Source organism: Zophobas morio, unplaced genomic scaffold (assembly GCF_036711695.1).
Source record: "Zophobas morio isolate AGI-343-1 ecotype UQ-CSIRO unplaced genomic scaffold, CSIRO_AGI_Zmor_V1 ptg000021l, whole genome shotgun sequence".
Lineage (NCBI taxonomy): Eukaryota > Metazoa > Arthropoda > Insecta > Coleoptera > Tenebrionidae > Zophobas > Zophobas morio.
In genome coordinates this window covers 20,872,740-20,888,299 of record NW_026972126.1, presented here as the reverse complement: position 1 = coordinate 20,888,299, position 15,560 = coordinate 20,872,740, and the positions used below count along the sequence as shown (strand labels likewise).

General features: G+C 28.3%; 1 protein-coding gene across 3 annotated transcripts in view; it reads right to left on the bottom strand.

The window, feature by feature from the left end:
• LOC135131866 (uncharacterized) overlaps positions 1-15,560 on the bottom strand; it is a 94,833-nt gene that overhangs the window by 42,925 nt on the left and 36,348 nt on the right. The window contains exon 1 of one of the 3 annotated variants that reach the window (XM_064059714.1): positions 11,554-11,738. The exons of 1 other annotated variant lie outside the window; for it this stretch is intronic. The gene's annotated coding sequence lies outside the window, so the exon portion shown is untranslated. Of the gene's footprint in view, positions 1-11,172; positions 11,530-11,553; positions 11,739-15,560 lie in introns of those variants that run through there. One more of the 3 variants, XM_064059715.1, reaches the window with a different exon arrangement.

Genomic DNA, 15,560 nt, shown 5'->3' with positions numbered 1-15,560 from the left:
TAACATCGGAAAATTCAAAAATTATAAATCGAAAAAATGAAAAACAGAGATCTAAAAACTGAAAATTGAAAACTAGGAAAATTCAAAAATTGAGAAATAGAAAAATCGAAAAATTCGAAATTTGAAATTGAAAACTAGAAAAATTTAAAAAACCAAAAATTGTAAAATTGAAACATTGAAAAATCTTACAGTTGAAAAAAATCGGAAAATTAACAAAATGGGATTAAAATACCACATGCATCGAAAAATTCAAAATTAAAAATCGAGAAAATGAAAAATTGAGAAATAGAAAAATCGAAAAATTCGAAATTTGAAATTGAAAACTAGAAAAATTTAAAAAACCAAAAATTGTAAAATTGAAACATTGAAAAATCTTACAATTGAAAAAAATCGGAAAATTAACAAAATGGGATTAAAATACGACATGCATCGAAAAATTCAAAATTAAAAATCGAGAAAATGAAAAATTGAGAAATCTAAAAATTGAAAACTAGGAAAATTGAAAAATCGAAAAATTGAAAAATCGAGAAATTAGAAAATCGGAAAATTGTAATATTAAAAAATTGAAAAGTTCAAAAATTAAAAATCGAAAAAATATAAAACTGAGAGATCTAAAAAGTGAAAATTGAAAATTAGGAAAATTCAAAAACCGAGAAATTGTGAAATCGAGAAATTGAAAAATCGGAAAATTCTACGATTACAACATCCAAAAATTAAAAATTTGAAATTGGAAACTAGAAAAATTGGAAAAGTAAAATTCAATGAATGAAAAATCTAAAAATGAAAACATCAAAAATTTCAAAAACCGAAAATTGTAAAATTGAAAGATTGAAAAATCTCACAATTGAAAAAAATTGGAAAATTGAGAAAATGAGAAATTGAGAAATCGGAAAATTGTAACATCGAAAAATTCAAAAATTAAAAATCGAGAAAATGAAAAATTGAAAACTAGGAAAATTCAAAAATTGAAAAATCGAAAAGCTGAAAAATGCGAAACGAAAAATTCAAAAATTGAAAAATCGAAAAGCTGAAAAATGCGAAACGGAAAATTACAAAACTGAAAAATCTAAAAATGGAAACTTTGAAAATTTCAAAAACCAAAAATTGTGACATTTAAACATTGAAAAATACAAAAATTAAAAATCGAAAAAATGAAAAACAGAGATCTAAAAACTGAAAATTGAAAACTAAGAAAATTCAAAAATCGAGCAATTGAAAAATCGAAAAATTCAAAACTGAAAAATTCTAACTTTACAACATCCAAAAATTCAAAATTTGAAACTGAAAACTAGAAACATTGGAAATGCAAAAATTCAATGAATGAAAAATCCGAAAATGAAAACATCAAAAATTTCAAAAACCAAAAATTGTAAAATTGACACATTGAAAAATCTTACAATTGAAAAAAATCGGAAAATTGAGAAAGTGAGAAAATGAAAAAACGAAAAATTAAAAAATCAAAAATCGGGAAAATGAATAATTGAGAAATCGAAAAATTGAAAAATCGGAAAATTACAACATCCAAAAACCCAAATTTTTAAATTGAAAATTAGAAAAATTAAATGAATGAAAAATTGAAAAATCGAATAGCCGAAAAATGTGAAACGGAAAATTGCAAAAGTTTAAAATCTAAAATTGGAAACATTGAAAATTTTGAACACCAAAAATTGTAGAATTGAAACACTGAAAACTCTTACAAATGAAAAAAATCGAAAAATTCAGAAAACAGGAAATTGAAAAATTGGCAAATTCAAAAATTAAAAATCGAAAAAATGAAAAATTGAAACTTGAAATCTAGGAAAATTCAAAAATCGAAAAATTGAGAAATCGAGAAACAGAAAAATCGAAAAATTGAAAAATCGAGAAATAGAAAAATCGAAAAATTGAAAAATCGTGAAATTTTAACATTACAATATCCAAAAATTCAATAATTTGAAACTGAAAACTAGAAACTCTGGAAATGGGAAAATTCAATTAATGAAAAACTGAAAAATCTAAAAACTGAAATGTTGAAAATTCCTAAAACCAAAAGTTGTGAAATTGAAACATTAAAAAATCTTATAAATGAATCGAAAAATTGAGAAAATGAGAAATTGAAAAATCGAAAAATTGTAACATAATAATATAGAAAAATTCAAAAATTAAGAACCGAGAAAATAAAAAATAAAAAATGAAAACTAGCAAAATTCAAAAATCGAAAAATTGGAATATTCAACATCCAAAAATTCAAAAATTTGAAACTGAAAACTAAAAAAAACTGGAAATGGAAAAGTTAGATTAATGAAAAATTGAAAAACCGAAAAGCTGAAAAATGTGAAACGCAAAATTGCAAAACTGAAAAATCTAAAAACTGAAACATCGAAAATTTCAAAAACTAATTCTTACAATTTAAAAAAAAACTCGAAAATTTGAAAAAACGAGAAACTGGAAATTGGAAAATTGTAACAATAAAACACCGAAAAATTAAAAAATTAAAAATCGAGCAACTGAAATCGAGAAATTCAAAAATTGAGAAATCGAAAAAATTAAAAGTTGAAAATAGGAAAATTCAAATATCGAAAATTTGAAAAATCGAGAAATTGAAAAACCAAAAATTGAGAAATCGAAAAATTACAACATCCAAAAACTCAAAATTTTAAATTGAAAATTAGAAAAATTGGAAATGGAAAAATTAAAAGAATGAAAAATTGAAAAATCGAATAGCCGAAAAATGTGAAACGGAAAATTGCAAAACTGAAAAATCTAAAAATGAAAATATTGAAAATTGAAACACTGAAAACTCTTACGATAGAAAAAAATCTAAAAATTGAGAAAACGAGAAATTGAAAAATCGGAAAATTTCACTCCTACCTTGAAAAATTCAAAAATTGAAAATCGAAAAATTAAGAAGTCGATAAATTGAGAAATTGAAAAATTCTAAGATTACAACATCCAAAAATTCAAAAATTTGAAACTGAAAACTAGAAAAACTGGAAAAGGAAAAATTATATCAATGAAAAATTGAAACATCGAAAAGCTGAAAAATGTGAAACCGAAAATTGCAAAACTGAAAAATGTAAAAACTGAAACATCGAAAATTTAAAAAAACAAAAGTTGTAAAATTGAAACACTGAAAAATCTTACAATCGAAAAAAAACTGGAAAAAGAGAAATTGAAAGTTGGAAAATTGTAACAAACATCGAAAAATTTAAAAATTAAAAATCGAGCAATTGAATAATTAAAAACCGGGAAATCCACAAGTGATAAATCAAAAAATAGAAAAATTGATGTTTTTAAAATTGAAAATTCGAAACCCAAAAAGTTGAAAAATCGACAAATGATTTTTCAATTTGTCGATTTTTGAACTTTTTGGTTTTGGAAATTTAAAATTTTAAAAAAGGAAAAATTGTAAATTGAAACTCTGAAAAATCTCACAACTGAAAGGACAATCGAACAAACTAAAAATTGAGAAATTTAAAAATCAAAATCGAGCATTTGAAAAAACTTGGTTTTCGAGTTTTTAGAAAAATTGAGAAAAAAAAATTAATAATTTAAAACTGAAAACTTGGCAAATTCGAAACCCAAAAAGTTGAAAAATCGTCAAATGATTTTTCAATTTGTCGATTCTTGAACTTTTTGGTTTTGGAATTTTAAAATTCTAAAAAACGAAAAATTGTAAATTGAAACACTGAAAAATCTCACAACTGTAAGAACAATCGAACAAACTAAAAATTGAGAAATTTAAAAATCAAAAATTCGAAAAAACTTAGTTTTCGAGTTTTTGGAAAAATTGAAAAATCAACAAATCGACAATCGAACAAACTAAAAATCGAGAAATTTAAAAATCACAAATCGAGAATTTGCAGAAAAATTCAATTTAAGATTGAAACTAGAAAAATTGTAAATGAAAAAATTAAATAAATGAAAAATTGAAAAATCGGAAAGATGGAAAATGTAAAAAACCGAAGAACTCAAAAATCCAAAAATTGAAAAATGAATAAGATGAACGTGGTACAAAAAAGCAACAGTTGAAAGAAGAAAAAGAATTTATTGGTGGGGGTAATCAGACAAATTTTTCTTAGCGTTTTACTATCTATAAGATATAAAATTACCAGCAGAGAATAAACGACGGATAGATGGAAACGGGGGACCTACTTTTTCATATTCTAGAAAATATATTCGTCAAATAAACTCTTGCGTTTGGGAAGTAATGTAAAAATAAGAAAATCAAAGAAATCACGTTTCCAAGCCTCTCCCGCCACCTTTTTCTTACTCAACCAATGCCTTCCCTGTCATGTCATCAATTTTTCGAATCAATCCCACAACCTATTTCCCCATCGCGTGAATCACTCGCGTTCTTGTAATCTCGTAACCCTATAACGCCTCCTTGCAGGTCACACTTAATAAACGAGCTCAGCTCAGTTCGGATTTTTGCCAATTACCAAGTAACTTTGTCAAGAGATATGACGACTTCCAATCATAAAAACAATTTGCCAAGTCTGGATTACCTCGTTCTGTCATTAGCAGGCATGCTTAGCCATAATTTCATTACCTCTTTTTCCTTTTCTACATCTCCGCGCAATTTCCTTTGATACAATGTAGCTCGACGCGTCTCATCCATAAAAACCCCGGATTAAATCGAACTCCGCTATTTAGCGCGAAACGTTCCTATTTATTAAGACGCACGTCGGTGGCGGAATTCTTGTGTCATCCTCATTAGGTCCGCGCCTCTTTATTATTAAATTGCTTAACAGCGAACGCGTAATCGATCTGATTAGTTGCTGGAATGTTTGCCGGGTTTTGGCTTATTGTTGCTATCCCACGCCAGGTTTGCATAATTGGGTATGATGCGACGGTTCCGTGGTGCAATTTCAAGTTCTGGGTTAGTCATTTGCTGGAATGCGTGGAGTTTCGACACGTGGAATGGGGGAAAGTGAGGGTGAGTCAAGTGTCGGAATTTTGCTGCAGGATGATCGTAATTAGCTTGAAATGACTGGAAAAGGCGTCGAAAGTTACATTTTAAAATAAGCGGAAAAGGTGAATGATACGCTCGACCTAATAACTTCTCCGGCTTACAACGTGACCCTGGATTTTTTCAAACAAGTTATTGCTTTGTTGGACACGAATAACTTTGCCATGAGTGTTTACATCAAATACAAGAATTTTTTGTCAAAGACAGGATAATTTGAATTATTTTATAGTTGTAATTTACATGTAAATCGGTTCTGGGTTGTTTTGCTATTTTATAATGCCACAAGATTGTACGTAGGCATAACATAAGAATTATATTTAAAAATGTCAATATGATGTAGGATGACGCTTTTTTTCATCGAAAATACATTAAAATAAAAGCAACTAGTAGCCGTCAAGGTCGAGAAAAATTTTGATTGTGTAAAAGAGCGAATAAGTGGCCTAGAACCCCCACCATATAACTTTGGAAAATATATGGACTGTTCTATTTAAACTAAAAACAACTAAGAAACTAAGTACATAATTGATATATCGCTAATAATTAATGAGATGTCACATATATAATCATATCAGAATTAATGATAAAATTAATTAATTAACGTCACTATAAAGTTGATAATGTTCGGAAAAAAAGTTGTGTAGTAAACTTTAGCTTATGCATATTTTTAAATATCATTCAGCTGTAATTTAATCTTTTAGCACTGCCTTTCATGACTTAACAAAATAGATTTACTATAAACAAACTGTTTTTGTATATTTATAAAATTTTATAACATAATCGTTAAAACGTATTCTTTTCGAAACAAGCTGTCGCCAAACGCTGGACGGGGGCGTATCTATCTACTCTGGAATTAATTTAAGTGAGGTCTTAAGTGTTAAAAAACATGAGTCTATACTTGCTTCATGCGACTGTGTCAAAAATTAACGCAAAATTGTAACATTAAAACATCGAGAAATTGAAAATTGAGAAATCACAAAAATAAAAAACCAAAAACTTTAAAAAACGAAAAATTATAAAACCGAAATTGAAAATTCTAGCATTAAAAAATCGAAGAATTCAAAAATTTTAAATTGAAAATCGAGAAATTGAAATCAATTTAGGGCCAGTTTATAGAATATTTTAATCGAGATTAAGTTAATCACCCATTTAATGAGGCGTTTAGCGACACCTGATTGGCGTAGAGTCGGTCACGTGGTTCTTTAACACCACATTAAAAATATAATCGCAATCAATTTTAAAATTAAAAACTAGGAAAACTGGAAACGCAAAAATTAAATAAATGAAAAATTGGAAATTAAAAGTTGAAAAAAGAGAAAAGGAAAATTGCAAAACCGAAAAATCTAAAAACTGGAAGATGGAAAACTGAAAAATCGTATAATTGAAAAAAATTATAATTTCTAAGTTTAAGTTAAAAATCGAGAAAATGAATACTTGACACTTGAGAAATTAAAAAACTGATGAGAAATCTAAAAATTGAAAAATTGGTAAATTTAAAATTGGAAACTTGGAAAATTCCAAAATCAAAACGAAAACTTGTAAATTGAAACACAGAGAAATCTCACAATTGAAAGAAAAAACGAAAAATTTAAAAATCCACAAACCAAAAATCGAGAATTTGATAACGAAAATTATGAAAATTAAAAATGGAAAAATTAAAGAAATGAAAAACCTGGAAAATATCACTGAACAAAATTGAAACGTTTTAACATTAAAATATGGAAAAATTAAAAAAATTTAAATTGAAAATAAGAACAATTTGAAATGGAAAAAATAAAAAAAATGAAAGACGGAAAAATCTTACAACTGAAAGAAACATCGAAAACTTGAAAATTAAAATCGAGAATTTGAAAAATCGAAAAGTAGGAAAATTGTAAATGGAAAAAAATAACGGAACGAAAAAACGAAAAACTGAAAAATTCCAAAACTGAAAAACTGAAACATTGAATCGAAACATTGCAAAATCCCACAATTTAAAAGAAAAACGAAAAATTTAGATCTCGAAAAATTGAAAAATCGGAAAATTGTAATATTATAGATCTAAAAATTGAAGACTGAAAACTAGGAAAATTCAAAAATCATGAAATTGAGTAATCGAGAAATTGGAAGATCGAAAAATTCTTACATTACATCCAAAAATTCAAACATTTGGAACTGAAAACTAGAAAAACTGGAAATGGGAAAATTAAATTAATGAAAAATTTGAAAATCGAAAAGCTGAAAAACGTGAAACGGAAAATTGTAATACTAAAAAATCTAAACATCTAAAATTTCAAACACCAAAAATTGTAAAATTGAAAAATCTGACAATTAAAAAAATAGAAAAATTGAGAAAGTGAGAAAATGAAAAATCGGAAAACCAACAATAAAATATCGAAAAATTCAAAAATTCAAAATCGAGAAAATGAAAAATTGAGAACTTGAAAAAAATAAAAAATTGATAAAACGAGAAAATGAAAAATCGGAAAATTGTAATATTATAGATCTAAAAATTGAAGACTGAAAACTAGGAAAATTCAAAAATCATGAAATTGAGTAATCGAGAAATTGAAAGATCGGAAAATTCTTACATTACATCCAAAAATTCAAAAATTTGAAACTGAAAACTAGAAAAACTGGAAATGGAAAAATTAAATTAATGAAAAATTTGAAAATCGAAAAGCTAAAAAACGTGAAACGGAAAATTGCAATACTAAAAAATCTAAACATCTAAAATTTCAAACACCAAAAATTGTAAAATTGAAAAATCTGGCAATTAAAAAAATAGAAAAATTGAAAAAGTGAGAAAATGAAAAATCGGAAAACCAACAATAAAATATCGAAAAATACAAAAATTCAAAATCGAGAAAATGAAAAATTGAGAAATTGAAAAAATCAAAAATTGATAAAACGAGAAATTGAAAAATCGGAAAATTGTAATATTATAGATCTAAAAATTCAAGACTGAAAACTAGGAAAATTCAAAAATCATGAAATTGAGTAATCGAGAAATTGAAAGATCGGAAAATTCTTACATTACATCCAAGAATTCAAAAATTTAAAACTGAAAACTAGAAAAACTGGAAATGGGAAAATTAAATTAATGAAAAATTTGAAAATCGAAAAGCTGAAAAACGTGAAACGGAAAAGTGCAATACTAAAAAATCTAAACATTTAAAATTTCAAACACCAAAAATTGTAAAATGAAACATTTGAAGAATCTTACAATTGAAAAAAAACGAAAAATTAAAAATCGGTAAAATGAATAATTGAGAAATCTAAAAATTGAAAATTGAAAATAGGAAAATTCAAAAATCGAAAATTTGAAAAATCGAGAAATTGAGAAATCGAAAAATTGAAAAATCGGAAAATACAACATCCCAAAACTCAAATTTTTCAATTGAAAATTAGAAAAATTCGAAATGGAAAAATTAAATGAATGAAAAATTGAAAAATCGAATAGCCGAAAAATGTGAAACGGAAAATTGCAAAACTGAAAAAACCAAAAATTGTAAAATCGAAATACTGAAAGATTTTACGCCTGAAAAAATCGAAAAATTCAGAAATCGAGAATTTGAGTGATTAAAAATAGAGGAATCGAAAAATTGATAAATTTAAAATTGAAAACTAGAAAAATTCAAAAATCAAAAAATTGAAAAATCGAAAGTTTTAAAAAATGAAAAATTGTAAACTGAAATACTGAAAAATCTTGCAACTGAAAGAAAATCGAAAAATTAAAACACTAAAAATCGGAAAAATTGAAAAATTAAAAATCGGGAATTTGAAAAATCGAAAACTAGGAGAATTGTACCTGGAAAAATTAAAGAAACGAAATACTGAAAACCGATAAGTTAAAAACGAGAAATGAAAAATTCCAAAATTGAAAAACTGAAAAATTGAATCGAAACACTGAAAAATCTCACAATTTGAAAAAAAAAACGAAAAATCCAGATCCAGAAAAACTAAAAAATCGGAAAATTCTAACATTAAAACATGGAAAAGTTGAAAAGGGTGAAACGGAAAATTGCAAAATTGAAAAATCGAACAACTGAAAAACCAAAAATTGTAAAATCGAAACACTAAGAGACACCTAAAATTGAAAAAAAATCCAAAAATTCAGAGAACGAAAAAATCGAGAAATTGAGAAACTGAGAAATCTAAAAATCAAAAATTTGAGAATTCGAAACTGGGAAAATTCAAAAATTAAAACCTTTAAAAAACGAAAAATTGTTAATCGAAACAGTGAAAAATCTCAGTATTGAAAGGAAAATAGAAAAATTGAAAAATTCAGAAATAAAATCGAGAATTTGAAAAATCGTAAATAGAAAAATCAAAGAAACGAAAAACTGAAAAATATCACTTAACAAAATCCAAAAGTTGAGAAATTGAATGATTGAAAAATCGGAAATTTCTCACATAAAAGCATCAAAAAAACTGAGAAGACGAACAAATCGAGAAATTGAAAAACTGAGAAATCTCAAAATTAAAAATTGATAAATTTAAAATTCGAAACTAGGAAAATTCAAAAATCAAAAACTTTAAAACACAAAAAATTTGTTAATCGAAACACTGAAAAATCTCACTATTGAAGGAAAAATAGAAAAAGTTAACAATTCAAAAATAAAACTCGAGAAATTGAAAAAATCGAAAATTAGGAAAATTAAAAATGGAAAAATCAAAGAAACGAAAAACTGAAACATATCACACTTACTAAAATCCAAAAATTGGGAAATTCAATAACTGAAAAATCGAAAAATTCTAACATTAAAACATCGAAAACTCAAAAAATTTAAAATTAAGAATATGAAAAAATTTAAATGGAAAAGTGAAATAAACGGGAAATTGAAAAATCAAAAAGCTGAAAAATGTGAAACGGAAAATTACAAAACTGAAAAAAACACTTCAAGAAATTGAAAATGAAGATTGTAAAAAACAAAAAATTGTAAATTGTCAGTGAAAATACACAAATCTCACAATTGAAAGAAAAATCGAAAAATTCAAAAATAAACGCCGAAAAATTGAAAAAAAAATTGAGAACTTGAAAAATCGAAAACCAAAAATTGTAAATGGAAAAATTAAAAAAACGGCAAACTGAAAAACGAAAAGTTAAAAGACGCGAAATAAAAAATTGCAAATCTGGAAGATCGAAAAATCGAAATACTGAAACATCTCACATTTGAAAAAAAAAACGAAAAATTGAGGAATCAAAAAATTCAAAAATTAAATTTTGTAGAAATCTCGGTCTTTTTAATTATTAATTTTAATCATTGTTTTTTCATTAATTTTTAATATCCATGTTACTAGATTGTAAAACAGAACCTGAAGATGACGTTAATTAATAAATTCGAAACATGTCGTAACCAATCAATCTCCTAATGAAAAACTTCGCACGTTCAAGAGGCGGAAAACAACCCCAAATTATTTAAATTGAAAATTAGAAAAATTGGAAAATCTGTCATAGACTAATGAGGATGTTTATCGAGAAGGTTGTCGAGCATTGAGGGCCTAATAAATTACACTAATAGGAGAGTCTGTAGACACCACTGAAAGATATTAAAACCTCGAAAATAAAAAGAATACAAATCTAAAAATAGAACTAAGAGCCGCTGTCTTACTTTTAAAATTAATTAATTGCAGATGTATGCAAATTTTGGCGTGACAAAAATACAACTTGAAAACAAAGACCAAATTTTCCATCCATTACAACAACAGAAAAAGTAGATATTGATAAGAACGTTTCAGATAACACAAAAAAAAAGATACAAGAACACGACAACTGGAAATTAAACTTGACGAAATATCACAAATTGTGTATTCTAGAGGTTGCTAAAAACGTAGAAAGTGACTTTGTAAACACCATTGAGATTCACGTGCAACTCTTGAGTGTTAATTTTCTTTAAAAGTAGTGCAAAAAGTGTAATTATAGGGTGACACTAAAAAAATTTGGTTGACTAATATATATGTAGAGGACACTATAACGTCAAAGGGAAGTTAGTCAATCGATCAATTAAAATGGGTCAAACAACGCAATTTCGCCTTTTTCACATTTCACAGGATCGACTCTGAACTTGGTGCCAATTCCACCGCAAAATCCTTTAAGTCGTGTGCAACACCTTTTCATCCGGACGTACACTTTTTCGCTACCACTGTCACCACCGCAAGTCGGCGCATATCAATCGAACCCCACGTTCCGTTTTTTCCACAATACCAAAATAATTTCTAAACCCGGTGATATAACAACTTACATAAGAAACTTTCGATTTACTTCCAATTTGGCTCACGATTAGCTCCTCTCTTTTGCAACCCACTCCACCCCGAACACCGCACACCCGATTTTCGTCACCAACGGCACCAAACGCCAAAACGAACGTGACGGCAAGTCTTCGGATCCGCTCGCTCCGGCCACCAGCTGGAAACTGGAGGGAAAGGTCGACGCCACCTCTAATCACTCGTAATACTCCAGCAATTACGCGACCGGGCACTCGGGCGGCGCGCCGCAGGGCCCTCTCCTGGGCCCGATCCTTATCGCTATCGCCGCCCCCGGGAGCCACGTCCGACTTTCGACGGTCTAAGAGCGAAATCCGTGATCCACTGACCTTAAACCTGCGATTAATCGTGGTACTCACCGTGGTCGCTGGGAAAGGCTGCGGAAAAATCCGGGCGGCGGGTCGGATGCGGTCGCCGCCACCGCACTCACCACTGGAACTCTCGCGGGGGTGGCGCGGTTACGGTCGTGCGGTCGCAGGGAGCGGCGGTCGGGAGCAGCGCGCACTTCGGAACCTGCGGTCTGACTGGGGAGAAGCGGCGACCTCACCGGTATATATCGCCTTCGACTGCACTGCCCGAACAGGTACACCGGTGGGGGCGGCCCTACGGCAGGGCTGGGCCGGGGGCGGCGATTTTCCGGCCGGGAAGTATACACGGGGCACTGCGCGGACGGGGTGCTGTTTTTATCAGCGGTTTATGGGAGTTTTATCTGCGCGATTTATGGCTGGCAATCATGTGATTTTTAATTTTTCGAAGAAGTAAACATGTTTAATTGCTACATCGAGTATGGTCAAATTTTAGACATTACGGAAGCGAGATATGACGCAGTATGTTAATGGTTCTAAACTGGCTTTTAGTGTGGAAAAGTGCGCGTTTATCGACGAGGTTTGGAGTGGACGGAAGAACAAAGTGCGCTGGTCTTTGTATTTTAAAAAATATTTAAATTGCGATTTCTTTGTCAAGTAGATAACCTTTTTAGCTCATTTACTACCTTGTAAATATTTTACTTCACTGATGTTTAAATTTCCGTGTTCATCCGCTGGACACTCTTTCTCAAAAGAGTGGAAAAAGCGCGGGTTTGTTTTTAGCTGTTTGTGTATCTAGAGCGCAAAGTGATACTTTGTCGCTTAAGAATGAAAGTTAATTTTTTCTACGTTTTTGGCTTTCTTCAGTTTCGTGGCTTCTAGGACAAAAGTGCAAGAAAAATAATTGAGACGATAGCGATTTTGTTGGTTTTTGTTGTGCTTCGTCGAAATGAGTGCGAAAAAAATCAGGCGTTATCAGGTCTGGTGTGTATAACAACGTGATAAGCAGCTGTAACTGATTTTTTTTTCTAGACTCCTTTGTTAGTCTCGTCGGCCACTTCTACTTGTACACTTGACTATTGTGTCCATAAAGTTAAAGCTTTGGAGCAAATTTACGTTTGGACCTGTATAATGTTAGAGTGGAAATACTGTGAGAAGAACATGTTGAGTTATTAGTTTCACCAATCACGTTGGCATTATCTCTAGACAACACTAATGTGACAGTAGGTATAGTTGCTTACACTCGAGGCGTAGCCGAGAATATTTGACGTAGAATTATTCATTTAAAAACTTACTAGTGGTAAAATATAGGCAGATGTACACCCGTTTTGTGAAGAAGACGGAACTCGCTACAAATTGTTCTCATATATGTACGTTTGGAAAAATGGAAAATGGAGCAAAATTTTCATAGTAACTGAAGCACAGTTTGTGCCCTTTCATGATTTACGGTCAAACAGAACAAGAAATTGGCAAATAACGAATGGGAAAAAATCCCCAAAATTGAAATGTTGAAAATCGAGAAATCGAAATCTTGAAAAATCAAACAATCGAAAAGTCGAAAATTGTAAAACTTAAAAAAATAAAATATCGACAAATTGAAAATTCGAGAAATTGAAAATTTCCAAAATTAAGAAGTCGAAAATTTGGAAAATCGAAAAATCGAAAAGTTAAAATATTGAAAAATTGAAAAATTCAGATATTCAAAAATTCTCAAATCTGAAATGTTGAAAAATTGAGAAATCGAAAACTTGAAAAATAGAAAAGCGAATAGTCCGAAAATTTAAAAATTCGAAAAACCAAGATGTCAAGTAATAGAAAATTTGAAAAATTCTAAAATTAGCAAAGTCTAAAAATTTTTAAAATCGTAAGACCAAGATGTCAAGAAATCGAAAAATTGAAAAATCGGGAAATTGAAAAATTCCAAGTCTGAAACGACACAAAATTAGGAAATCGAAAAAATGGAGAATTAAAAATTTTAAAAATCGAAAGATTGCTAAAAATCGAAAAATCTAAAACCGAGAAATCCAAAAAAATGAAAAATCGAACAAAAAATTGAAAAATTTCCAAAACTGAAATGTTGAAACATTGAAAAATCTAAAATTTGTAAAATTGAAAAGTCGAAAAATTTTAAAATTCGGAAAACCACGATGTTAAGAAATTGAAAAATTGAACAATCGAAAAACGGAGAAATCGAACAATCGAAACGTTAAAAAACTGAAAAACTAAAATATTGAGAAACGAAACATCAAAATCGAAAAATCGAAAAATGTAAAAAATTGAAAAATCGGACAATTGAAGAATCCAAAAATTGAAAAATTCTAAAACCGAAAAATTAGAAAATCGAAAAATTGGAAAATCGAAAAATTAAAACATTGAGAAACGAAATATCAAAATCGAATAATCTAAAAACGTAAACACTCGAAAAATCGGGAAATTCAACAATCGAAAAATTGAAAAATCGAAAAAATCGAGAATTTAAAAAAACGAAAAATTGTAAAACCGAAAAATCTAAAACCCAGAAGTCGAACAGTCGAAATATCGGAAAAACGAAACATTAAAAAACTCGAAAATTTGAAATTTATAAAATTGAAAAATGAAAATGTCAAAGAACCTAAAAAATCGAGAAATTGAAAAATCTATAATTTTAAAAACTGAAAAATTAAAACATAGAAACATGGAAGAACCAAAAAATTGAAAACTTGAAAAATCGCAACGTCAAAAAATCCAAGAATGGAAAAATCGAAAAGTCTGAAATTTAAAACTCGAAAAAGTAAAAAAACGAGAAATCGAAAAATTTAAAAGTCCAAAAATTGAAGAATCGAGCAAAAAATTGAAAAATCCAGAAACTGAAAAAATTCCAAAATTGAAATGTTGAAAAATTGAGAAATCGAAAACTTGAAAAATCGAAAAGTCGAAAAATTTTAAAAATCGAAAAACCAAGATGTAAAGAAATCGAAAAATGGAAAAATCGAGAAATTGAAAAATCTATAATTTTAAAAACTGAAAAATTAAAACATTGAGAAACGAAATTTCAAAATCAAAAAATCGAAAAACGTAAAAACTCGAAGAATCGGGAAATTCAACAATCAAAAAATTAAGTCCAAAAATTAAAAAATCGAGGAAAAAATTGAAAAATCCAAAAATTGAAATGTTGAAAAATTGAGAAATCGAAAACTTGACCTATCGAAAAGTCGAAAAATTTCAAAAAACGAAAAACCAAGATGCCAAGAAATCGAAAAATTGAAAAATCAAAACATTGAAAAATTGAAAAACTAAAACATTGAGAAACGAAACATCAAAATCGAGAACTCGAAAAACGTAAAAACTCGAAAATTGTGAAAATCAAAAAATTGTAAAAACGAAAAATCTAAAACCAAGAAGTCGAAGAATCGAAATGTCGGAAAAGTGAAACATCATAAAACTGAAAAATCTCAAATTTAAAAATTTGAGAAATGAAAATATCGAAGAACTTAAAAAATCGAGAAATCGAAAATGCTATAATTTTAAAAACTGAAAAATTAAAATATAGAAAAACGGAAGAAACGAAAAATTCAAAAATAAAAAATCGACAAATCGAAAAATCTAGAAGTAAAAAAATTGAAGTATCGACATATCGCGAAATCTCAAAACTAAAATATTGGACAATTGAAAAATCGAAAAAAAAATGAACCGAAAAATTGAAAAATCCCAAGACTGAATGAAATGAAAATCAAGTAATCGAAAATTCGAAAAATCGAAAATTTTACAAATCGTAAAATAGAAAAAGCGAAAACCTGAAAAATGGAAAGATTGAAAAACTGAATACTCAAGAAATGAAAAAGTCGAAAAACCAAAAAATCAATTAATCAAGAAATTAAAAAATTACAAAAAAAGAATCAAAAAATTGGATCATCGAACGCCAACAATTTTAAAAATCGAAAAATTGTAAAACCGAGAGTCGAAAAATCGAAATATCAAGAAATCGAAAATTTGAACAATCGAAAAACTGAAAATTCCCAACACTAAAATATCAAAAAAATTAGGCAATCGAAAAATTGAAGAATATAATAAGCTGAAAAATC